Raw genomic sequence first — 26,168 nt, 5'->3', positions numbered from 1 at the left:
CACAGGGCTCCACCTTCCCTACACCCTTCCCATACCGCATCTATCCAAGCTCAGGCCTATCTTCCTGGATGTTTCATCCTACCTGTGTTACCATACTACTGATAAGTTCTTTTTGATCACTTGTCTGTGGGATTCGCTGGCTAACAATCCTACTTTCGCTGACTTATCTAGTTAAGAAGCTGTTTTATAGTTCACTGGTTGGTGAGGCTCTCACCTCCCACTCACCACATCAATTAGTCCTTATTTATATTCCTCATCAACAAATTGCCATCACTAAATTGAACCTATATTTCATCAATTTAACAAATTTGCCATCACTTGATTTTAATCTCTCTTCATACTTCATTAATTGACCACGTTCATCCTCACTAGATTCTTATTTATATTCCATCAAGTTAAGGCATCCTTGAAGTGCTGGCCCTTTTCCTCCACTCAGTTTAGGTTGGATCAGTTTGCAAGTCATTCTTTCAATGCCTCCAAATTCCTTAATCCAGATTATCCCACCACAATGTCTGGGTCCTTCACTTTCAGGCTCACACTGTTAGCCCACTCTCTGCCATGGCTCTCAATGCAGCCCCTCCAACAGCGGTTTTGCTCTCACCACCTGGCTTTGTCTGTGTCTCTCTGGCTTAGTCCCCAGCTCCTGCCTCTGGCTCTGGAAGGGGCTCTGGCTCTGACTCTTGGCACAAACACTGTGTCTCTATGTGATTTACACGAGCTCCTGTCTGCTCATGCTTCTCCCCTCTTTGGGGGTCACTAAGTGTACTTGTAGATCATTTTGGCTTCTGGCAGAAATCCTGGCAGCCAGTGGGAATACCCCTTCCCTGGCTGCACATTACAAGGCGCTGCCCGGGCTGACCATGCCAGATGAAGCCTTTCTTTGAACAGTTGGCTGTGTACCTCTTGCAGCCATGCCACAACCCCTGGGTCAGGAGGTAAGTTCTCCTGGAGGTCCTAATCTGGCAGGCCAGCACAGACCATAACAGGGTCCAAAACTGGTGCCTTGTTACACCAGCAGACAGGAATACTGTGCATGTCTATCTGCTCTCCAAACCATTCCCTGGGGTAGTCCTGCAAAAGGATATCACAACTGTAGCACAAACTCTGAGTCATTTGCGCAGTGTCTCATCCACATAATGCAGTAAGTTGCTGGGTTTTTATATCTGCTATAAAACCCAATTCTGTATTCTTTAGCATGGAGTGCTGCTTTACATAGGGATTGGAATCTTCTCTTACGAGACTGCTGATGCCTAGGTAATAAGTTACTCTTGCCTACTATTGTAAGATGTGTATGTGAGGAACATGCACAGTTAAGTCTTTGATAGTGTGAGTCTTTCCTCCTTGTCTCTTCAGAAAACCATATTCTCTTCTAAGCTATGTTACTTTTTAACCTTCTTACTTAAAGGCAGAACTCTCAAAATAGAAGTAGCCATAGCAATTTTGGAAAATGTTTAGGCAAAAAAGTCAAATATCCAAAATTTAAATAGATTTTTTAAATAAACTTTTTAAAAAGGTTTGTTTTTTTTGGGTTTTTTTTAAGAGTTAACATTGCTCAGTGTAGAAAATCATATGCTCCCTAACTTCTTTGGATCATGTAAAGCTTCCTTTTTCACTTTTGCTGCAGTTCAAAAGTCTTGGGCATCCTGTTTCTTATTGTGAACATTGTTGTAGGGCACTTGTACACATGAAAAAAGTGCTCATCTGCATGTAGTTTAGTTTGTAACGTAGTTATTTGTGATGTTGCAGCCTTTGACAGCTTTGACCCCCTCCCCCCCTGCCGCAGAAGAGGCAGGCTGAAGGCAAAAGCAACGAGGGGGGCCCAATACTTTTTTTTTTCCATGGAGCCTGACCATGTCTCCCACAGCCGGGGGGGGTGAGGCAAGCTGCCAGTGGACTGAGTGGCTTCTGAGCTTCAGAGGGCCCTGGTCCTTCATTCTGCAGTGGCAGTGGGCCCTGGGGCTGCCCAGGAGGGCTAGTAGCAGGCCCCAGCTCAGGCTCAGGGAACAGCTGGATTGGGCTGGGTGCTACTGCAGGCTGGGGCAGCATCCACCCACTAACCACCCACCTGGGTGGCCCCAGGAGGCACCACTGCTGTGGAGGGAAGGTCCAGGGCCCCTTGAAGCTCAGAACCCACCAGCAGCTCATCCCCAGCTGTGGGAGAGGCGGGAAGGCTCGGTGGAAAAAAAATCAGGTCCCTCACTGCTTTTTTTTTTTTTCTCTCAGCAGAGCCTGCCTGCATGAGCAGTCACTGGACCAAGCAGACCCTGAGCTTGGCAGTCCTTCGCTCTGCCATGGCAGCACCCCCTTAGGCAACCCACACGGGATGCTAGCTGTGCGGGTGCTGCCACAGCTTGCAGGAAGCACCTATCAGATCCAATTCTTCCCCAAGCCCACATAGAGAGTTCCCAGTGGGCTTCCATAGGTGCATGGGCTCGGGGAGGAGTTGGATCTGGTGGATGCTGCTTGCAAGCTGGGGCAGCACCCACATAGCTAGCACCCCAGATGGGCAGGCCCAGGGGGCACTGCTGCCATGGAGGGAAGCACCAGATCCCCCCACAGCTTGGGGACTGCGTGACCTAGTGGCAGCTCGCGTGGGCGGACTCTGCTGAGGGAAAAAAAAAAAACAGCAAGAGGACTGATTCTCTTTTTTTTTCCATGGAGCCTGCTTGACTCTCCAGTGGCCAGGGAGTGAGCTGCCAGTGGGCCCTGGATCTTCCCTTCATGGTGGTAGTGCCTCCTGGGCAGCACCCACCCATTAGCAGCCCACCCAAGCAGCCCTGGGAGGCCACTACTGTAGAGGGAAGGACCGGGGCACCCTGCAGCTCAGAGGCTGTTGGCCCACTGACAGCTCATCCCCTGGCTGTGAGAGAGACAGGCAGGCTTTGTAGGGGAAAAAAATATAAGGATCAAATCTGTCACCATAACGGTGATGGAAGCCCCTAAATTGAAACGGTGGGTTTTTAATAGTTGCAATTAAAAACCCACTGTTTCAATTTCAAAGACTAAACCCGCCATTATGTGTACAAGTGGCCATAGGATCAACATTTCTGAGATCCAATTAAGTGGAGACATGTAAATTCTTAGTAATGCTCATGGGATTTCTACCTATGTACCAAAGGGAGGTGGAAATCCTTATAGAAAATCCTTAATAGCTAAAAATAAAAATAATGTTTCCCAATCAAGCTTATGGGCACCTCAAGATGTCCACCTTCAGTATTCTCTCACCCTGTGCTGACAAGCATTTTCAAACAAAGCATACATAAATGCTCTATTGCTAAGTAATCTTTTAAAATGATCTTAGCTTACAATTGAGCTCTCCATTGTAGAAAGTGCTACTGTGTTGCAATTGCACCACTTCAATTAAATCTGCTATTGCAGAAAACTTGGTATAGTGACTTGTCACCCCATATTTACTGCTAAAATGCCTTGCTTCATGCATACCTGTCTTTCCTGTAAAATAAAATTGAACAAGAGCACTGTCTACAGCATATTGTAATTTTATCTTTGCTGCAACAAAGCTGCAGTGGGGCTTTACTGCAGCAAAATTATTTATATATTAGTTTATAAATATTTCAATACAGTATTAATATATGTATTAGCATTTATATGTTTCTTTAACTGGCTATTTTCAAGAGCCAATTGCAGGGGAGTTTAATAGATCAGTCTGCTAATTCCTAAATAGAAATAACTCTCTAAAATGCATGTTAGTGTTGCTGTTTGCAGTGGACCATCTTCTATTCTTTAAGAACTCTTTGATCTTTAATTTATGTATGAGAGAAACTGGTAGAAGTGAGTTGTTTGTTTTTTGTCATACAGTTAGGATGAAAGTAAATAGGAAAAATGAGTCATCCCTGGTTAAAAACTAGTTAAGCCAGCAGAATGAAATCAGCAACTAATTTAACCCTCTATGGAGTTAAAGATATACAAACATGCATACAGATGTGTCTCTTATCAGTATGAGACAGATAATTAGCATTGTATTATGAGGAGCCCATGCAAAGAACTGAAACCAGCATCAGAAAGGTACTAGTTCTTACTTTCTTAAAAAAGACAAAACAAAACAAAGAAAAATATAGAAGAACCATGAAAACCAGTAAACCTAGGCACCAGCAAAAAACACAATAAAATTGCAAGGAAAAAAAGGCCATAAAAATAACAGAAATTGTGAGGTAGTAAAACTGTCCACATCTACAATACGGTTAAATAGTGCTGACAGAAAATCCAGTGGAGCTGTGCAGTCAGGAGTCCCATCATAAGCAGATGGACTGGGGATTTAGAGGGCATGGAATATGCTCCAAGTGGATGCATCAATTTATCAGACTCTGACATTACTGAGTTTGCAGAAAACACTGTGAGCTGATGGGCAGCTGAAGTAAATGACAAGGAAATAAGAAGCATAAGGAGAAAGTGGTGGGTGAAAGCAGAGACAAAATTCTTGGAGTCAGAATGAAGTCTTTTTAAACACTAGCTAATACAGAAAAGGAACAGAAAATAATCATCGAAATATGGAAAAAAGAGAAAAAAAAAGCCTTGTCAGGCACTGAATAGGTGGGTTTGCTATTAGGATAACGCATGTAAAAAAAAACAAACAGTATACCTGCAGCAAGGTTTATGTTTTAATAGTCAGTTGCTACATGATGTACATTAGTGCAAATTCAGCCTACATTGCTGGTTGCTTCACCTCTGAAAAATAACAGCTTGTACATAAACATTCGTTTTGGACATGTCCTATTCTAATATTGGGTACACACATGAAGAGTTACAAGACAGAGATACTAGATTCTTAATCATTTATGGTTACGGTATCTTCACTTATTATTAAAATATAATCCATGGAGAATGGCACTGCTTCTGTAGCTTAACCTATGGGATATTTTTATCTTGTAAGTGAGCTTTATACTAGACCTGTTTTGTGACATTTGAAAAAAAACCTGCAAAATGCCATTTTGAAGTTAAAATGCTTTGTAGTAATGTTTGATTTTGACAGTGATTCTTTCATTATTTTTTGGGGCCTGGGCTGAGATTCTCTTACTCTGTAGGTTAGTGACTAGGGCACTGGCTTAGGGGAGGCCTAGGTACAAAACCCTGTGGGATGAAAAACTTGGTTTTGAATTGTGTAGAGCAGGGATTTAAGCTGCAGCTGCTATGTTCCAGACTAGTCTCCCAACCAGCAGGACACACATGCATTTGAACATTCCTTTTTCAACATGAAAACAGACATCTCGATACAAGTCTGTGAACACCTTCAAAGGTTTTATTTCCACCATAACATGGAACCAAAACAAAAAATGAGACTTTGAAAGCTGGCAGAAAATGGATTTGTCATCTTAGAGCCAGCAATTTTTTTTCACTGAAAGATGACCACAGACATGGATGTTATCAGCCTGCAGACTGCTTTCTGTTGTACTATCTGAAGGAAGCTGCTAGCAGGCTGAATAAGAAAGCAGCTCATGACTGCATCTACATAAGACACTGACTGCTCGGTAGCTTGATATTACTACTTGTTTATACAGGTATTAAATGAATGAGCAGTACAGACTGAGCAGTAGCATTTCATGTAGACACAGCCTGTCAATGTGGAGTACACACAGTGAAGACCAAAAAGGAATTGAAATTCAAGCATATGCCTTCAAAACTTTGGCTTTACATCTGAAGACAATGAACCACTATTTACATTAATGTTAAAGAAGTAGAGCAAGTTTCTTCCATTTCAATACCAGATATTACCAATTAGGAAAATAAATACTTTACAAGCTTGTAAGGGGTATAGTCCATACATTTTGAGAAGTAAAATAAAAAGAAACACTGGAGTATTTGTATAAGGAAATTGTTTCGTAGGCAATTTTCTTTTAGAGTTTGTCTGAAAAAGAGAAATCTGACTGAGAATTAAGAATAACCTTGTTTTTCTTACTGTGCACTGTATACCTTTCCAACTTTGTTGGATAAAGAAGAGAAGGATTTGGATGGCGGGGGAGTGGAGGGGAGGTGCAGAGAGGGAGGCAGGAGAGACCAGCCTTATGGCTAAACTGCCTAGGATTGGTTTGAATGGACAAAGTTCATTGTCCTGTCATCAGGTTCTCACAGGTGCACAAGTCAAATGAGGGTCCCAGGAATCTCCAGAATATGCATGCCCACAAAATGCTGTAAATGAAAAATAAAACCAATCTCATTTGCTGTTGGTTTGAGTCATGGCTATATCAGAGTCCACGGCCTGATGTTAACTTCATCTTTATGAGACTTACTTTCTGTTCAACAGTTGAGCCAAGGGATATAGGTAGTCAGGGTTTGAATGTATGTTTACACTGGCCCCAGATCCCCTCTACTGCCTGTTATGCCAGTATAAATTTGTTATATTTCTGCTATGCATGAGACATTATTAAGTAAAATCCATAATGCAATGTGCATTGTTACACTAAGTAAGAACAAGACACAAAGGACAAAATGTGATGGGCAACTACTTAGTACCATCAACAGGGACCCACAACAGTTTCAACTGGCACCAGCTCCTTTATCTGAGAAGAAAAAAGATTATCTCCATCCCCTTAAGCTCTAGAAGTGGTGGCATATTATGAGCCTTCACTGTCAAGACAGTTTTAAGATTCTTCCCAATTCTAGCCTTTCAGTGGATTACTTTGTCCACATAGCCCAACACTGAACAAGTTTCAATTCAAGTGAAAAGGAGTCCAAGAAAGATTAAAGAGATGGGATAACAGGTTAAAAGCCACTACCTAAACTAAATTTAGTTGAAATTTAGACACCTTACTTTCAAATGAAACAAGTCCACAAGCCAATAAAGCTCAAAGAGCACTCACCCTTAGCCAACATCTTCATTTTGAACTCCAAAGTTCCCTACTAGCATCGATTCAAGCTTTTGAGCATCCTTAGAAGCAATGTAGTTTAGATTCCTAGCTCCTCTCTATATTCTGCAATCTATGTGAGTGCTGCTAACGCAGTTACATTCCCAGAGGGCCCTGATTCAGCAGGTATTCTTGGAATACACCAAAATCAAAACTACCAGTGTAGAGTTCAGTACCACAAGACCTGCTGTAGTGAATAGGTCATGAACCTTTTGCATAATAAACTAGTGACTAATACAGGTTAGGAAGTGGGACACATGAGTTGTAGTATCTCCACAGATTGAGAGGATCCAGAACCACATTTTATACTTCCAAGAGCATGGTAATCATAATCAGTAGCCTACAGAATAAGCCAGGTTGAAAAAGGACACATTCCACCCTTCCTATTGAAGCTGGGCTACTGGACATCTGAGAATGCAAGTCATGAGGCCAGAAATGGAACAAGCCAAAGGAAGCATGACTTTTTTAGCAGTGGTCTCCACCCTTTTTAAGTATGAGATAACTTTTGAATTAAAGTGCAACCCAGAATCTACTGTGCATGTGCCTCAGCGGCAAGGGGTGTGACTCATCCCAGTGGCAGGATACACGTGATGTCGTGCTGCTCCTGGAGCAGCAGTAGCTCTGTATCTCAGTCTGGGGGAGCTGAATGTATGTGCGCCTGTGCGCACATGCACTCAGCCCCCTCGGACTGAGACCAACCATCAGAGGCTCCACGATTGACCAGTCGATCATGACTGAATGATTGTTGACTACTGCTTTATACCCTAGAGCAGTGATTCTCAACCAGGGTGTCACAGCACTTTGGGTTGCTGTGAGATCCTTTTAAGAGCGACACAGAGTATTATTCAATATTAGCACTGTTAGGTGTGCAAACACCAATGCATGACTGAGTCACAAAATAAGCCCAGATATTTTAGATTAGAATCTATATTGTCAAAAACATTGTGACTTGTACTCTGAGTTCTTTGCACCAGAAGAGTTGCTCTATTATTTTCCAAAGTCAAAAAGCAAACTAAAACTTAAGATAGATAGATGGCATTTTCTGAGAGGGGTGCCTTGAGTCTAAAAAGGTTGACAACACCTTGTCTAGAGTGTAAGAAAATAAGTTAGGAAGGAAAAAACTGGGTTTGGGACTCTGATTCTAGGGTTATTTCTGTGTTTTAACCAAGAGCTACATAGGGTGGAAGGTATGAACAGACTTGGGAGCAAAATCCACAGCTCTTCTTTTGTAGGGAGTACCTTCATCATGATGTTTCAGTGATAAAACTATATCTGCTCCTTATCTGAGAGCCAGATTAAATGACATTTGTCTGACTACAAGCAAAAGTTGAGCAATCACTGTTAGGAATGTTAAGTTCTATAATTCATCAAAATTTCATGAAAGAACTGATTAAACCAAGCTAAAGCCATTCAGCTTGCACATACAAGACTAGGTATTCTTGTGCTTAATGGTAAGAAAAAGAAGAAAGGCAGAAAGACAGTTACGGATGAAAGTGATAGTCAAGAGCATCTGTGCTCATATCATTAATCTATAGAACTGCAGGTGCTACTGAGAGGCAGAGGCCTCTGCATAGCCAGAGCCCCATGTCTTGTGAGACACATTAGGTCTTAATTATGCAACAATCATTCCAAACTCATTAAGGATGAATAGGGATTTTTGTCATATCAATAACCCAAATCAATTCTTTAATTATTTTTCATCAGTTGTCTGGATTTGGCCTCAGAAGTTGTGCACTGAGAGTCAAGTTAGTCAAACAAGAGAAGAATACTGTAGTGACATCAAAAACAAGTCCTGCACAAGGGTTTCCACAGGGAAAATGGAGAGAATCTGATGTGTGACAACTGCATTCTTGATTGACATCAGGGATTACACAGAGGATCTCTAGAGAGAGATGCATGAATTGCCAAGAAGTCAGGCTATTTAGAAGGAGTCTGTAACATTTCCTCTGTGGATGAGAGATAGAAGGGAGTATATAACACTGGCCATTGAATTCAGGTGGATTCTGGAAATATTATGTCAGAAAAGAAGATAATAAAACAAACAGAATTTAGTGGGGAAACACCACAGACTAGAAGAAGAACAGAGGAGATGGTGATGTCACTGACAATGTAAGCAAAAGGGATGATAAGAATGGGGAATTTAAGGAGGGAAAGAAATAGACCTTGGAAATAAAGGAGGGGAAGAAATAAAGAAAGAAGGAAGTTTGCTGTTTAAACAGAGCAGAAGTCACATGATATTCCTACGACAGGATCACAGTGTCTATGGCTGAGTACCTAAGGGAATGCGATAGAGATATTTCAGCCTATTTATGAACCTAACCCCCAAGCTAAGTTTAGATGTTCGTGGAGGGGAGGGAGAAGGGTAAGGTCTGAATGCATTCAAAATGGTCACCCAACCTCATTTAGTTTGCCCAGGTGTGGACTTTACACTTCGACCCAGTCTCAGTGATTGGAAATCAATCTAAACCTAGAAAAGTAGAGAAGTTTCACACACATAGACCAGTCTAAAAATGGCAGAACCATTCTAAGATGAACCTGGATTGAAGTACACTGAAACATAATTGATCTAGATTAGACCAGTCAATCAAACTTCAGTACATTTAGCTGCACAGCCCTAGGGCTAGGAAAGCCCAGCTGCCGGCCCCTGTCCCAAGGCTGCATTTTTCTTATCTGTCCCTTGCACTGAGCTATTAGCCCCCCAGTCCCTTCCTCCCGTCCAAGAACCAGCCTGTTTCCCCCAAACTCCTCATCCCACATCCTGGATGCAGATACCAGTTTTATCAGCGTTTGTAGATGCCAGGAGCTAAGGAAGTAAGTGTCAGTGGGAGGACACATGGATGGGGCATGGATGGGGCAGGGATAGGGCATAGGTTCAGAGGGATGGGGCGGGGGAGCTTAAATAGCCCCTGTTCCTCCCCAACCCCACCCCTTTCACACCCCATAAGCCCCCTCACTTCTCCCTCCCACCCAATCTAACCAAACCGTCCAAGACCCTGGCAACCTCCACAGACCCTGCCTTCACCTACAATTCCCCCACAAATGCCACCTGCCCCCAATCTCCCCACAGATACCACCTGCACCCCAATCCCCACAATCCTTCCCACACATACTGTCTGCCCCTGCCCCTTTGCCCAAACCCTCCCATGGATCCCACCTACCTCCCTCAATCCCCCTATGAATCCTTCTGACTCCCCCAACCCCTCCCCCCTCATCCCAACTTACCTTAGATCAGGTGGCTATTTTTAATGTGATCTAAACTCCCCTTAACCCTCCTGAATGAAAATCAATCAAATAGGAAAAAGATGTTTAAAAACCTTTTTTGCATCTTGTCTTAAATGCCAGCTTTATGCTATGTTGAGGCTTTAGGATATATTGGTGACAGCATTGATGGAGATGGCGATAGCATAGATGGAAATTAAGAGACATGGAATAATAAGTAGTGAAAGTGTTCTGTGTATTTGAAATGACTACTCTGACTGCAGATACACAACAAATAATGTTCAGACCTCTGCATTTATCACATACATGGACATTTACACTCAGTGAATCATCTCAATCTCATTCCCCAAGCCTCTCCATTAATCACAGAACTGCCATCAGGGATATTGCAGCACAGCTAAAAATACCAGAAAGTATTCATGACACAGCATCCAAAATAAAGTTCGGGGGCAAATTCTTGCTGCATTGCAACTTATGTCATTATTTAATCCTGAGCAAAGTGGGTATCAAATGCTAGCATCCCTAATTTGATGTACATGGCCTTTGCTTTTCATCAACCTGTTCTGCCCTGAAGGCGGAAGGGAAATGACAATAGTGCACACCCTCATGCTGCAAGAGTTAGTGCATATCAAGGACATCTGCCACTGTAATCAATTCAGGTTCATTCTGGGAGCTTTTTGTTTGATAGTCTTTCCTTTCTGAAGTGCAGAATGATAATGGGTGGTAATCTGTCTACCAGGCCCTCTTATCAGTGTGATGCCTTCCTCTAAAGCAGAACTTAAACAAATGATTATTAAAATTCCTGAAACCATGTATCTTAGACAGACTCTGTATGTAGGCAAGTACCATTGTGTATAAAGAACTAATATACTTATACATGTACATATACATATATTATTGGATTAAAATTCCTGAAATAACACAGGATTCAACTTTCACTGAATGGCTTTCATTCTCCTGACAGGCCCATAGTGAATATTGAGGATCGGGGCACCTTTTTCTTCTGTTACTTTTAACAGTAGGACCTAGGAGCTAAAAGGCAATCTAGACTATTCCTTACTAGTCATTGTACAAATACTTAGTAAGGCACAGACCCTGCCCCAAAAAGCTCTGGAGAAGATTGCACTTCTGCTACCATGCTGTTAAGCTTTTCTGTGGAAACAGAGTAAATCACTCTCCTGGGTTGTCAATCAGGGAACTTCTCTGACAACTGACTTCACCTAAAAGAAGCAGATAACAAAGGAATAAAATAAATAACTATAATGTCAGTAGAAGAACCCTGAGAACCATTTTTTCCTTTTGCTTTTTTCTCTGTCAGAGAAGCAGATTTTATATCCTAGAAACACCTTCTCAAAATAAAAAAGTGTTGAGACATCCATTCTTTTTTGGACAGACCGAACATATCTTCTCTGAATACTGAGGATGATTTCAAGACAATACAGATTTCAGCAGAAACAGACTTATATCATATCTGCAAACATGAGATTCAAAGAAAGGTTTGTAGCACAGAGTCATTCTTTTTAGGAATCATGGCATAACTGACAAAAATATCCAGTTGCTAAGTGATAGAAAATAAATTAACTAAGAGGCTTTTATAGTTGCAACAGGAACTTTTGTACATCTGTCTTTTCCTCTGATCTGCTTTGAGAGCATCTCTCTGAAACTACAACAGCCTGAAATGATCTTTTGCTATGTCTGTTGAGTTGAATGATGCCAGCTTTTACCACGTAACCTCCAGGTTACATATTGACTAACACATCACTTGCTTTGACTGGCCTCTATACTATCCTCTATCAACGGGACACAATAGAATAGCTTTAACAAACTAAAACATGCACAAAAAGGTAACAATGTATATAAGAACACTGAAAACTGTAATATTTTACAGGAACATCTGTGAGAATTTCATAGTTGAGATTATGTTGTATTTTTCCATTTTTGTTTAGTTTATTGGTGTAAATAGATACTCACTGGGTGCACCTACATGTGCAATTGATTTGCAGAAATAAACACCGGCACAGTTCACATCAGAGTCAGCTGCTCCTAGACACAGGAACTTCACGTGTGCCTGAGACCACAGCAGTCAGGGCTGGGGTGGCACAAGCCTGAACTGGAAGGAGCTTGGGGGGTTACTGCCATTCTCCAGGCTCTGCTATCAGGTAGTTTATAAAAGGTATCATGCATGATGGTGGCTCACCATGATGAGACAGCGCCTGCCCCTCCGCCTCCTCACCCTCCTGCTTCCGCTGCCAGGAATGCTAAATGCTCCTGTGATCCATGGCATGGTACTGGCTCTGATGCTTTGCCCAGAGGGATGCTGACAGCTCCATTGCTGCTCAGCCCAGGAGCATTACATTATACCACCCATTGGTTTCCTCCCAGAAATGTCACCTGCCTTCCCCGGAGCCTGGAACAGGTGTGGGCAACATGCTGGTGCTTTGCTGTGATGAGGCAGCACCTTCCCCTCCTCCTTCTACCCCCACCCCTCCACCACTGCCACTGATGCCAGGGCTGCTAAATTCTCCCATCAGCCATAACATACTGCTATGGGAGGAAACCAGCAAGGTGACATGGTGCAATGCTCCCAGGTTGACCTGCAAGGGAGCTGTCAGTGCAGCAGAACCAGCACTAAAGCCACCCCCCCCCCCCCCCCCGAGCAGTGCCCTCCACATCCTTGGTGCCACCTCATGTAACTTTCCTCTTCTACTCGTGCTGGGCCACACTCTGCCCACCCCACAGCAGCATATGGTACACCAGATTCAGCTTTCCATGCCTCAGCTTCAGCTTTCAAAGCTCACTCCCCACCAACCCTGGCCTGCCTCAAGCTGTCATCATCTTCAGGTGTGTGAAAAAACACCATGATGGGGAGGGTTCATTGCATCCTGGAGTACTGGAAGTCTTCAACTTGAGCAGCACAGCTGTGGGGAGTGGCCACACCTTAATGGAACAGGAACAAGGTTATATGGATCAGAGATAATCCTGCCTCTGAGTGTCATAACTTTAAGCAGCATAATGAGTACTTTAAGTCACTTAAAGATGTTTATGTGCAGCAATCCAGGGTTAAGTGCTCCAGGAGCCACCTAAAATACTGTGTAACAAGGCTCTTATTATTTGGTAGATGATTTTGAACAGCTGAAGATGAAGAATTGAAAAAAAGGTAAGTTTGAAGTCAAATACATGGATTTAAGGTAGGTTCATGTGGATAGTTTAGGAGGATGGAGCCAAGGGGAATATACAAAGGAGAGTATATACGGAGTTTTGTGCCTGGTGGAATGGCCAGTTAGATTTTCCCTTACAGATGTATAGAGCAAAGATTTGCCCAGAGGTAAGGGGACTGGGGAAAGTAGCAGATGCAGAATACACCCCTCTATCCAAAATGATGCTGCAATTTTTGCTACTCTCCTGTACATTTTGTGGTTCACAAGAGACCAGTTCCTTTCTGACGCAATATCTCCATGTGAACACTTCCATATAGCCCAATGCTTTAATAGTATACTGTTATAGTTCAGGTGGGTTCTTCTTTAAGGAAATTACAGGTAACTATTTGAAGAAATCTAAAAATATACTTTTTTCTAGTATCCAAGATTTTTATAGATCCCTATAAACAAGAATCACTTTCATGTTTGTATCTATTTATACTTTACAGCTCCATAAAATCTTTTTCATATAATTTTTTTTTAAAAATGAAGCCACATCAAATGAAACTGTTTTATGTAAGTGTATTTCTCCTTCCACAATGAAGCTGTCAAAGGCAAGAGATTTTTTTTTTAGAAAATGTATGCAAAAAAAGAAAATACAAGAAGTTTAGGGGTGGGATTTTCATACAGTTTAGCATTGGACTAACTTATTGAAGCCAAGAGTAACACTGTCATTTATTTGAAATGAAACAAAATTAAGCTATCTCTGAATGCTTTCAAAAACTATATTCATAATTCCTTGCTTCTTTTGGGCAGAAGGTAGAGCAGAGTGGCCCCTTAGTGCATCAGAGAGGCATGAGCTTTAATGGGCAGGAACCTACTTTGTCAGATATGCCTCTCATGCCTCAAGGTATACTACAAGATATAAAGATAATAATGTTCGTGGTATTCCTATTATGCAGTCATAGCATAATTTTATCTTCACTAATAGTTATTGAAAACCAGTTTAAAATAGAATGGGAGCATGAAATACAATTTTACACCCCATCTAGGCTTTGAAATGTATTTGACAAATGTATTTGTTTGACCAAGTAAAGTTAAATATTTATGCATCTGGTAGTGCTTCTTATAACTCAGTAATCATCATTTTGAATGGGTTTGTTCCATGCTGACATTTAAGGCCATACCCTTAAATTCCCATGCATTTAAGTTAATCACTGAATCATGGAATACAATTTATTTTCAGTGGGGCTGTCTCATCAGAACAAAATGAACAAAAGTGAAATTAGAGCTATTGACAAATTAGTTTAAGCTTTTTTATGCTGTTCCTACTAGAGTTGTCAAGGCACTCTGCATATTTTTTCAGCTGCTATTACCAAGGACTTAGAGTAGAATTTTTTTTTCAGAGTAGAAGTTTTCAGAGATTTCAATAGCTAAGTTTTTGGGTTTTTTTTAAGAAGACTAGAAAATAACATGCAGTTGATCCTTAACCAGAACTAAAGGACACCACAGGAAAATGTATTTGGGGGTTTGTGGATGACACCAAGTTATGGGGAAGTGTGGTCATGCTTGGAGATAGGCTACAGTTACAGGCAGAACTAGACAGGCAAGCAAGTTGGGCGGATCAGAATCTGATGAAGTTCAATGCTGAGAAACGTAAAGTGCTCCACCTTGGGACGAGAAACCCCAACACACCTACTGGCTTGGTGGCACCAAACTGACTAGCACCACAAATGAAAGAGGCCTGGGGATAATAATAGACCACAGTATGAATATGAGCTGGCAGTGTGATCCTGTAGCCAGCAGGGCAAATAATACTGTTGCATGCATCAATCAATGCATCTCTAGCAAAACCAAGGAGGTGATTCTTCCTCTCTACTCAGCACTGGTAAGACTGCAGCTGGAATACTGCATCCAGTTCTAGGCACCAAACTTTAACAAGGATATGGACAAGCTTGAGAGTCCAAAGGAGAGCCTCCCATATGATCAGAGTCTTAAAAGGCAAGTGATACAAGGAAAGACTGAGGGATCTCAGACTTTTCTGAGGAAAAGAAGGCTGAGAGGGGATCTGGTAGCGGCTTACCACTACACTAGGGGAGTACATCAGGGGCTCGGTGAGCAACTGTTCACCAGCGCACCCGAGGGGAAAACCGGGAGTAATGGCCACAAACTCCTGGAAGATTGATTCAGGCTCAACATTAGGCAAAACTTCTTCATGGTCAGGGTGCCGAGACTGTGGAATAAGCTCCCTCCAGAGGTGGTGCAATCACCTATCCTGGAAATCTTCAAGAGGAGACTAGACAGTCACCTCGCTGGAATCACCTGGTCCCCAGTTATCTTTCCTCCTCAGTGCAGGGGGCTGGACCCAATTTTCTTCCAAGGTCCCTTCCAGCCTTACATTCTATGAAGCTATGAAAATACAATGGACCTGCTAATACAGCAGTAGATACCCATAAGTATCTATTTATAAATCAATGATCTACTCATAATTAAATATTAGTACTATAGTTAAGGATATAAACACATTTCTGGTTTTTACTGCTAATTTTTTAGAAATATATATATTTATTGCAAACACTCCTATTACAGCCTTTTACCTCTCTTTTGGGAAGGGGCACACCATTTTATCGCTCTTGTGTGTATGTGTATAACAAAGTTGAATAAAAAGGGAACACCATTCTTACATGGATACTCCAAATACAACAATCCTAGGCATCCAAAAAAGAGAACATAAATTGCACATGATGGATACTATTCATACCATTTAATATTCTACTGGATGGTGCTCATACATGAAGGGGATGAAGCTGATGTGAAATAGTATACAGAATAGAACTAATTCTCCTTTAGGATTTTAAGATATCTGTAACAGTGTTACTGATTGAGAATCATTTTGCAAAGACTTTGGTGGTCTAGTTTCTTGTATATAAATTTAAAGGCCTGTAACATATGTATCTTGACTATAATCCTTCTTCTGACTATACAGATATAAAATAAAACTTTGAAGATTAATATCTAAAACTGAGTAAGCGATAATTAATTTTATTCTTGAAATCAGTGAGCAGGTTAGCAAAAGATTAGGGTGTAGATCAGGGATGAAATACCTCCTGTCACTTTCTGAATAAATTTACTAAAAAGGCGGAACAGAGGACACAAAATTATAATTTGCATATGTAAGAAAAAAATTCACAAAGCAACTGTGATCATGTACTACTATTCTATTCAATTTTACAGCTGCATTTTTAACTTACCCAAGTTTTTGACTGTGTCATGGAAAGTGGATTCCAGGGCCATTGAGTGTAGACCCCTGCCTTTGTAGGCAGTGGTTTGTCCAAAGGTTCCCCAAATTGTCCCTTCACACCCTCCCACTCATCTACAAGACACAAAGCCAAAAATGCCATAAACATCCACAAAAGCAAAAGATATGAGTGGATAAGTCAATACCCTATCATTGCCATGACCAGAAAATACTCCACAGACTTCCAATCTAACCTAGGGGTGAAATTCCTTCCTAATCTCAGACTTGACCATCACTACAATCCTCACTGGAAGGAAAAAAAAAACATTGATAGAAATCTCTCTTTTTATGTATCAACAGAAGCATCAGTGTACCCAGTCAACACACTGAGCTGTAGTTGTGCCAATGTCCCAATTCTTCAGAGAAAGGCAGAGGGATACAGGGGTGAACAAAATAAAAAACAAAGCAAAATCTAATAATATTTATGAGGAGATATCTTTCTTGGCATCTAGTAGCAACCAGCTAAGCCCTGAGTCATGATAGCCCAGACAGTAGAGGTGTGTGAAGCGGGACCTGTTTCATTCGGATTCAGATTCAGCCTGAATCAGGGACAGTGACTCAATTTGTTGACAGTGATTCAATTCAGCTGAATCCATGTCTGAAGATTCAAAGCTGATTCATAGAACCAGTGATTCGGACACAGACACAGCTTTAAAAGTTTTTTTCTACATATGTCAAGATACCAGTGTGGCTTGTGCATGCTGGGGCATGTGCAGTGTGGCTTGTGCATGCTGGGGCATGTGCAGTGTTTCACAGGAGTGCAGTGGTGGCGGGGGGAGAGCCTCCATGTGCTCGGCGGCAAACCTGGAAGTGGACTGGAGGTACTTCTGGTTCACTTCCAGGTCTGCTGGGGAGCAGGCTCCCCCCACCCACACCACCCTGGTTTGGTGATCAGCCACAGGGGACCTCAGATGCCCCACCCCCCCAAACCCAGGAGGCACCAGTTGCTGAACTGGGCGGGTATGGGGGGTCCCCCAGCATGCTCCCCTGTGGACCTGGAAGTGGACCAGAAACCAAAAAACAGTGCACTCCCCGGCGGACCTGGAAGTGGATCGGAGGGTTTTGATTAGATTTGAATACATTAAAGGGTCCCCTGATTCAATTCAGATTTGGAGATTTGGCCACTGCCCTACCAGACACCTACCACATGGCAAGAGAATTACCTTTGTAACTCAATATAGAGATTGTACTACATCATTGCACTACTTTGCCCCGGGGGAGAGCAAGGGAAAGAACCCCAAATAGTGACCGGGGACCTCCTGGGGTGGGGAACATGTGTAAAAAGAGGGAAAAATAAAAAAATAACTCAAAGAAAATGCTTACTGGCAGCAGGACCTGCAGCACAGCTGGAGCAAGAAAGGAAATCCGCGTGGGTCATAAGCCGCGCCTTTATCCAGCTGAAACCAGCTGGTGATGTCATTGACAATCACCGGCTGGTGGAGATAAGATGGACCACCGGGGAAGATGGGGAGAAGGGTGGAGCAGAGTCAGGGAGGACTCTAATGCCGGACACCATCTGGGATACCCCAGGAGAGAGAGAGCCAAGAGGGGCTCTCTATACCCATAAGGAACAGCGTGGTGACGAGACAGGGGAGCCAGAGGAGGCTCTCTGTGCTGACGAGGACAGGAACATTGGAGGGACGGGAGAGCTGGAAGAGGCTCTCTACACTAATAGAGGTGGGAGTGTTGGGGGAATGTGGGAGTCAAAGGAGGCTCCCCCTCCGGGTGAAGACAGAAGGGAGCAGCACGGAGAGCTGCAAAGCAAAATGGCAAGAGGCTGGGTAGCAGCCCATAACATAAGAAGTATCCAGGTACGTGGGGAAAATACCGCAGGATGCCAGAAGCTGTACTTTTCCGGCCATGGAGAAGGACAGCAGCGGCACATACCACACATAGTGGAGTGGGGGGTGAAATGACTTGGGGCAAAGGGCCGCGGTCTACACTGACCATACGATGGGCCAAACCTTGCGATCACAGACAGCGAAGGTTACTCTGATTCCCTAACAGAAGGGCAGGGGAAGGGACCAGATGGGTCCTTCCCAGCTTAATTTGTGTTGGTTTTTCCTTTTTAGTTTCCCCCTTTTGGAGGGGCTGAGAGGTAAAGTGAGGCGATACAGGCAGGGTAGCCCAGTATTGTATTTTCCGTTGTCCTCCATCTTTTGAGCACCGGTTAAATTGAGAGTCCCAGGCTGGGACTGCGTTGAGACAAGAGGGAGTGATTTTCTGAAGCCCTACCACTGTCTGAGTTAGTTATTTCGGGAAGCAGGGCCTAGAATGTAATAAGGCTACAAAGGTCACCAATTTACAGGGATTCAACATCATTGAGGGTACAGTCCAGAAGACCTGGTGACCCGCTGGAGGTTGGCGTGAGGTTGGGATGTAGGGGAGGTAGAGCCCCATGGATGACGGACGGGCAAACTTCCCACTGCAGCAGAGCCCTGGGTGGTTGGCCCCTTGCACTGGTATAACACTCAAAGTCATGGCAGGTGAAATCAGGGGAGGCCACCCAGGTGATAAACGGCTGTCCACCAGCCTACAGGAGACCGTAGGATGCCCGCTACCGGCTGCCCGGACCAAGGCCGCACGTGACCTTACGTTCGAGGCCAGGCGGGCACATACATGCTGGCTGTTGAAAAGAATTTCTTATTCTATTATGGCATCCTTTTTTATAAACTTATTAAGGTCAGTCTTGATGTAATTCAGTTTCTTTGCTCCATTATATGAAATCAGAAACTCATTCCAAAACTTTACTTCTTAGGAAGTATGTAGTCTTCTAAATTACAGTCCACATGTGTTTGTAGCCAGCTTATAGCCTTATGATTTTATGCTTGTGTGTTTTTCAGCCTAGGAAGTTTTTCTCTCTCCCTTCCTAATATTTTCCACATGGACACAGTTGTAAAAAATAATCATATGTCTTTTCAGTCTCTGTTTGTTTAGATAAATAAACTAAATTCCTTTAATCTTCTTTCATAAAAATAAGGTCTTCACTCTCAATCTTCTTTGTGGCCTGTCTTCAAATCTATTATAGCTGAAGTTCATTTTTTCGAACAATGGTGACCAGAACTATACGCTGTATTATAAATATGGACTTAAAGCCTTGTACAAAAGTACTAGTACCTTTTTGTCTTCTTTATTTAATATATCCCATAAAATACACTCAAGGGGCATGTCCAGATGAGCGTGGACATGCCTCTTGCCCCGCCTCAAACCCCTTTGAGGCAGAGCAAAAGGCACGTGTAGGAACGAAAAAATGCTCCCTGCACTGCAAGTTTGTAGCACGGGAAGAAAATTAGATATCCAGGGGTCCAAAAAAACTGAAACCAAAAAAAGTGGGGTAGGGCACAACCTGTCTGGGCAAGGTGCACAGGGAACCTGTGCTGCGCCAGGTCCTGTCACTAAGGGCCCAGCTCGGCCAGCCACCAGAGGGACCCCAGGATGGGCAGGATGCAGCTGGGCCCAGCACGCAGTCCCTGTGTACTGCGCCAGGTCCTGCCACCAAGGTCCCAGCTCAGCCAGGTGGCAGAGGGGCCCAGAGGGCAGCAGGTCCTGCCACCAAGGGCCAGGCTGGGCCCGGCAGTAAAGAAGGCCCAGGACCTAGCTGGGCCTGGCATTTGGTCCCCATGTGCCATGCCAGGTCCTGCCAGCAAGGACCTGGCCAGGCCATGCTGCAAATGGTCCCCAGGGCTGGCAGGACCCGGCTGGACCTGGCACATGGTCCCCACGTCCTGCACTGGGTCTCGCCACCATGGCTCAGAGCAGCCCACTCCCACTGCTGCTGCTAAAGGTAAGTTATGGGCCCCAGGTAGGGGTGCTGTGGCCCATCAGGGTGCCTGGGACCCTGGGCAGGGGGCCTGGGGCCCTCCAGGGGGAGCTAGGACTCTGGGCAGGGGGGCTAGGGCTCTATGTGGGATAGGGGCTGTGGCCCTCCAGGGGTAAGATGGGGCCCTGTGAGGGGGGCATTCCACATTCTGTGTGGGGGGGGCTGCACCCTATGGGGGCCAGGGGACCCACCCGTCAATCACCCCACACCTACCCAAACACCAACCCACATCCCTCCACACACACACCCCCACCTTCCCCCACACCCTTCCCTACAAACACCACATCCCCCCATGACACACCCATCATTTAGGAAGAAAACCAAAAGTACACATCAACACAAACAGGTATTTAGAATTTATTTTATCATTATGATAGAGACACTGGCAGCTTTCCACATTGTTTTAACATTTTAAATATACCAATAAGCATTGCCCAACTGATTGCTATCTCTCTCTCTGTCTCTCTAGATGTGTGTGTATGTGTATGTGTAGAGTGGTCTTTTGTGTTAATTATGGAAAAACATGGATTTGGGGGTATTTAAAAATGGATTTGGGATGCTGCTGCAGCAGTCCAGCTGGCACAAGTGGTAGTGTCCCCAGGTACCACGTGGCCGAGCTCCAGAAGCTCCGGAAAGTGAGTAGCTACTTGCCAGGGCAGCTTTTTGTATGGATGGGGCCAGGACAGGGCAGCTTTTTGTGCTGCTGGGGACAGCACAGGTGCTGGCCCCAAGCTCTAGCTCCCTCTGGCTGAAGATCCGGGAGGAGCCAGGCAGGGTTATTTTGCCCCAAGTGGCACAATTTGCTTCACACCAAAGTGCATGTCCGGGCATGTGCGTTGAGGCAAAAAGCTCCGGCTTAAATTTGCACCGCTTCTATTTGAGCCACTGCAAGTGCACGTGCTTGCATGTACGCACGCGCCCAAGGATTGCATTATTTTTCTCCAAGCTGAATCAGACTAGCTGCTCATGGTCATCATGTAATTGACCAGCACACCCAGGATCCTCTCTTACTATATTGTTTCCAATATTTTAAGTTATCAAAGTACATACAGAAGAGATTGATAGCCCCAGTTTCATTTTACCATCTTTAAAATAAAATATTTTGATTTGAAGTAGAGTATTCAGAAATACAACTTCATTTTACTCAAACACTTAAAAATATTTTAAATGGTTCAAAATCTAAATATGTGATTTTGTTGCTTAAGACTGAACTAAAAAGTTTAGTTTCCCACCCCCCTACATGCATACACATTTTTTGGAGGGGCAAGAGAGGAGGGATTCAATTTATTGAAAAATTGATGAAAAAAATGATGTGTGGTTTCTTCTGAAAGTTATTTTTTATTAACTGTCTTGAGATTGCCAGTAAACTGAAAAACATATTATTTGCCCAGATCTATACTTTAGCCCTGTTTTCTGAACAGGTACATGTACAGGCTGCTAAGTATTTTTACTTCAGTTCTACCTCAGTTGACCAGAAAACAGAAGCCAGATTTCAATATGTTCTTAGGGAGATGCAATGTCAGCTAACAGTGCTTCACCCTCCAGTTGTTAAAGTGGATTCATGCCTGAAATTTTGTGTAATTAAGAAAGCTGACAGTCTCCTTAGCTAATTGAGCTAGTTAAGACTTTCCCACACATTTTCATCCCATTACTCCCCAGCTAGAAGTTTCTCATGCTCTTAGAAGTCAGCATTTCATTTGAGATTTTGAGCACTGACACATTCTAGTGTCAAGAAACCAAAAGCTGTATCCTATTATAGCAATTAAAAAGAAATTGTGTGCTTGGCTGTCTTACTTCATTTATCATTAGATTACCCAATTGCTATCATCTTTCAGGGATCTACCAAGATGAGAAGAGAACTTTACTTGTGTTTTTATAGCATAACTTCTTTTAAGAAGGAATGAAATTCTCATGGAAAGAGAAAGTGATACAAATAAGGAGAAATTAGATTAAACAGACTCTTACATAATAAGAATCCAGAGAATATGCAGCTGGAAGTTATTCTTCAGGTACTCATACACAGAAGAAGGAAAGAGAGAAAGCCACTATATTGAGCTGGGATCAAAATATTTTTAAAAAAAGAAGAGACGGTCAGAAATTATAGATGTGTACCATCAACACAGACTTAGGTAGCCAAGTATACTATACATCTACACTTAAAACAGAAATCTTAGCAAATTATTCAAGAGTAAGTGTTTAGATACAGTGCAAGTTTAAAATATGGGCAAGGTGTAGCACTGTATGCAAATTTAACTTGTGCTATATCTTTTGTTATTTGTTTTCTCCTTTTTTTGCACCACTTTTTGTCACCCAGTATTCTGATATAGCCAAGTGGCTATAAACCTTAGTTAAGTTAGTTAAAATACATTTAAAATAAGTCTACTGTATCTGCAGTTGATAAATGTTATCAAGTTCTTTAGTTAGCTATATTAAATCTGATATATTTATTTTTATACCACTTATGGAAATAAATTAAGGAGTGTGGAATACTACTTTGCATGTTGCAATGGACATGTAGGTCATTACAATGCTTATGCCAAGAAGCTAGTGGTGAAACTGATGTCACTCCCCTAATTACCATTACCTTTAGTTTTCATTCCCTCTTCAGCCACATAATGTCTTGTCTACATAAAATTTTAAACCCATACTTTTCTAATCTGAGTCACAATCAGAATCTCTGATAACTTATGCAATTGGATGGCAGATAAATCTGGCAGTGACCAGACAGGTACAAGTACAGCAACTTTCAATGTCTTCACAAAACCAAACTTTCCAGTTGTGATACAGATTATTTTTGTATCATTTTTATTGACTCCTCTCAAGAAATTTACTCCAGAAAAGAAATGCATGCACTGTATATGAATAAGCTCATGTAGAGTGTGTTTATGTCTACTTGCATGTATATATAGCTGTAGTATATGTGCACGTGTGCATGCACACACACACACTAGACATAGGCAAAATGCTGGCACTCGAGATATTTTTGTTTTATGGCAGACTGAGAACCAGATCCTCAACTACAACTCTGATTGCTTTTCACTGCTAAAATGAAGCAGGCTATAAGGTGCCCTATGCAGACTTGCCCTACTGTGAGAGAATGTTAAGATGTGAGGGGCTGGAGAGGGATTGTCTCTCTAGTGTTACAGCCAGGATATCTCATACCAATACTTAGCCTCACACCCCATTTTTTTAGCTGTGTAAATCATGAGTTTCATGAGACTACTCCAAAAGTCATCACTTTCTCCTTTTTCCTTTCTGCATTGCTGTGTTGACCCATTCTTCCCTACTAGTAGACACCAGATTGAGAAGAGTTTCTCCCCAGGTGACTTCTCCATTATCTGTACCAAAACGGTGTTCCTTATATGATCCAGAACTTGACTACCTGTGTTCTGCTGTTATCCTCCCAGTATCTATCACTGTAATTTAAGTCCCCATAAGTGCCAGATCCTGCATGAGAGGTAAAAGATAGCTTTGTATTATATTGATTGTCAATGTGGAAATCTGGAGGTCCTTTCCCAGATAAGCAAGCATCCAGTACTTGTGGAAATGATTCAACATCCTACACGATATCAAAGTAGCTATTGAAAAACAATGATAAATATATATAGGCTTCTGACCTGTGTTTTGAAAAGCAGCAACACATTACATGCCTTGAGGGACATGATAGATAACCAACTGAATCAACCAGATAATCAGTGTGAATACTGTGCCTATTCCAAATGTCTACATATCCAAAGCGGTGTTTGTGAGAGTTAAGCTATGCCCGCAAAATAAATCACAATCTCTTGTTTTAATATGAACTGGTTAATTTCCTTTATTTCTCACCTGCCATGGCTTTGATGGAATAAGGTGGGGAAATAAACACAGTCCTGAGAGATGAAGAAGATATCGTGTCTGCAGTTCAGCAAAAATAACTTCTGCACAGATATTATGTCTCTCTTAGATAACTAACATCTTAGATATTTTTAGTTCCCTCTCTCTTTGAGAGCTCTCACTTTTCTGGTTGCTTGTCCCATTCTTCTCCACATGGGTCCCAAGCAAATGGCAATTCTATTCTACCTTGTATTTTCTACTGATATCAAAATGTGGGGTTCTCTTCTCTTTGTTAATCTTCATACACTCTCATTCCTTTCTTGGTGTGGGTTTTTTTTTTTTTTTTTTTTTTTTTTTTTTAAGTCTCTGGGACATTACCCAATGTCCTCAGGTATCAGACTCACCAACTCAGAGGTCTCCTTCGTTACCTCACTTCAGCTTCTCTGGTAAGTCTCTCTCCAGGACCCTTCTTCCATTCCCTTCTTTCCATCTTCTGTTGTCTCGGTCTTGTAATCTCTCCCTATTCCTTCTGGGTTTCTTTCTTCTTTTTTCAAGAGCTAATTCTGTGTTCCATTCCCCTTTAAATCCTTCCGGCTGCCTGCTGTCTCTATCACAGTTAGCGCTCTCTCTTCTGTCCCTCAGCCCATGCTGCCTTTGTTTGTTTTCATCGGGGTCTCTCCCTCCTCCATCTGGGTATCCCCACCCCTTTCTCTCCTTGGACTTGTTGCTAAAGTAAGTTTTCTGTTTTCCTTCACTCCCCTCGAGTTCTGGGATGGGGCAGGCTTGGTGCTCCATCACAGTGTTGAAAAAATTGACGAGGTTCAAAAAAGAGCTATAATAAAGATTAGCTGGGCTGAAAAATCAGCCCTGCAGTAGGAATATGAAACAGGTCAGTCTGTTAATTTATATCAGCAAAAGTTAAAGAGGTGACTTGATTATAGTCACTAGGGGTGTGAACAAGCATTTGCTGAACCTAGTCTACATTTAGAAGGCTTAAAGTAAACTGCCAATACCTAGACCAAAAGTGGTGTGTGAAGCTGGTATGCCACTGCCAGGAGTGGTACAGGCAGCCTGAAGTAATTCAGGGTGGGGAGAGGAGCTGATGGGATTAGACAGCCCTGGTGGGTCTGCAGGGTGTTTTGTGGGTCAATCTAAGTGTAACACTTGCATGTATCCTATGTCCCTTTTGCAACCAAGCTATTATAGTACAGCCCTTTTCAAATTAAGCATTACATCAACACACCTAGCATGTTTTGGGGTCTCAGTTACTTGGGCTGAATACAGACAGTTAAAAAGCCCGAGGCTGAATTGATACAATCTTTGCAGGTTAGTCTAAATTGCATAGATTAAATCAATAATTGTGCAGCAATACGCTGCTCGACCTGGTACTGGCTACTGGGGATGACCTAGTCGGCGACCTAGTGATCGATGGGAAGCTGGGTGACAGCGACCACGAGCTGATCACCTTCACCATCCACCGAAAAGCTGGCAAGTCGGTCAGCAACGTGCAAGTCCTTGACTTCAGGAAAGCCGACTTTGACAAGCTCAGGAGGCTTGTCAGTGAGGCCCTAAGGGACCGTGACCACAGGGAGAAGGGAGTTCAAGAGGAGTGGTTGCTCCTCAAGGGAGCGATCCTCAATGCACAAACTAAGTCTATTCCATCTCGGAGGAAAGGCAGCAAGAGGGCACAGCAGCCCCCCTGGCTCTCCAGGGACCTAGCAGACCTCCTGAGGCTAAAAAGAAAGGCCTACAAAGGATGGAGGATGGGAGTCACCTCCAAGGAGGATTATTCTGCACTGGTCCGGTCCTGTAGGGAGCAGACCAGGAAAGCCAAGGCTGCAACTGAACTCCAGCTAGCTTTGAGCATCAAGGACAATAAGAAGTCCTTTTTCAGATATGTGGGGAGCCGGAGGAAAAGCAGGGGCAACATTGGACCCCTGCTGACCCAGATGGGGCAACTGACAACTGACGCCCAGGAAAAAGCCAACCTATTAAATAGATACTTTGCGTCAGTCTTTCATCAG

The sequence above is a fragment of the Alligator sinensis genome, unplaced genomic scaffold, assembly GCF_000455745.1.
Source record: "Alligator sinensis unplaced genomic scaffold, ASM45574v1 scaffold112_1, whole genome shotgun sequence".
Lineage (NCBI taxonomy): Eukaryota > Metazoa > Chordata > Crocodylia > Alligatoridae > Alligator > Alligator sinensis.
Note: the sequence above shows the minus strand (reverse complement) of the source record.